Source organism: Lutra lutra, chromosome 8 (genome assembly GCF_902655055.1).
Source record: "Lutra lutra chromosome 8, mLutLut1.2, whole genome shotgun sequence".
NCBI classification, from domain to species: domain Eukaryota; kingdom Metazoa; phylum Chordata; class Mammalia; order Carnivora; family Mustelidae; genus Lutra; species Lutra lutra.
Window position 1 is genome coordinate 85106306 of NC_062285.1, and position 1372 is coordinate 85107677.

Genomic DNA, 1372 nt, shown 5'->3' on the forward strand with positions numbered 1-1372 from the left:
GTAAAGTATCTCTTTTTCTACACAAAATTACCTTGTCTATCCATGCTCATGCATAGATTATTCTTTACTTGATGAGGCTTCTTGGTTCTGATGTTTCCTCTCATTCTTTAGCATCATCTACTTTATCCCCTGAAGACACCCCTGCACTAGTCGCATTTCCATGCACCCAATCCTTAATAAAGCACAACTTAAAACTTCAGTTCACTTTATCCAACATTTATTAAATACCTGCCAAGTGCTGTGATAGGTGAAAAAAAAAGCTGAGTTAAATTCCTTCTTGTATCATTTCTTCTTCCTTGGTGATATCTGTGGTTAAAAGTGATTGCTGTGAATAATCCAGTAGGTCCTTTACTGTGACTTCTAAACCTCATTTTCCTCATTTTAAAATGGAGATTGAAATAGTACCCATGCCATAGATTGGTGGAGGGAAAAATACAATGTTGATAAACTATTTATAATGGTCCTGGAAACATAGTATGTGCTCAGTTAATACTGGCTAGTATTCTCCTCTGCATGGATCAATTTTTCAAAGGAGTAGAATAGATTATTACAAGATTATGTACATTTGATATACTTCTATCCAGTTATCATCCTCAAAATCCTATGAAAAATGTCTTTCTATGGCCAATATCAAAATATTAATTCCAATAAATTTATATATACTTTTTCATCATTTCCTGCAAATCAGGCACTGCAGATGCAAATACAAGTAAGACTTATTTCCAGTGCTCGCTTCGGCAGCACATATACTAAAATTGGAACGATACAGAGAAGATTAGCATGGCCCCTGCGCAAGACTTATTTCCAGTATGGGATTAGGTTCAATAAACTCTCTTCCTTCACATTCTTCCTACTGTGAGATATCTGACATCTTTCTTTCCTGGTTTTCTTCAAATCTCCCACCTCTTTGTCTACTCAAATGTATTGATCATTTTTCACATTAACTACAATTTTCATCAATGATTCAACTTTGATGCCTTGAAGTTCTCCTTTACATACTCTTACCTAAGGAGCATTTTTACTCATATGGTGGCCATGTTTTCCAGTAGGAAGATTATATCTAACGTGGTTCATCTTTGATCTCTTCTTCCTATACATCTTTACAGACTATTTTGTGATACTGAAATCAAATATGTGGGACAGCTCAGTGATAGTTGAAAAAGAAAGAACTCTGGGGTCAAATTGAACTGTTTGGTTTCTAGTTACATAACTTCTTAACTGCATGACTTTAGTCAACTTATTTGACATATTCTTTTCCTAATCTTTACAATGTGAATAATTATACTTATCTTTCGAAGTCATGAGGGTGGGGAATAAATGGAGATAGCGAAGTAGAGTGCTTTGTACAATGCCCTTGGAAAGAGAATTGGAG

General features: G+C 34.9%; 1 non-coding gene across 1 annotated transcript; it reads left to right on the forward strand.

Moving 5' to 3' along the window:
• The first annotated feature begins 725 nt into the window (after positions 1 to 725).
• LOC125108081 (U6 spliceosomal RNA) lies at positions 726 to 834 on the forward strand. The gene has a single exon (XR_007129769.1). It is a non-coding gene; the product is annotated as a U6 spliceosomal RNA (small nuclear RNA).
• Positions 835 to 1372: the final 538 nt, after the last annotated feature.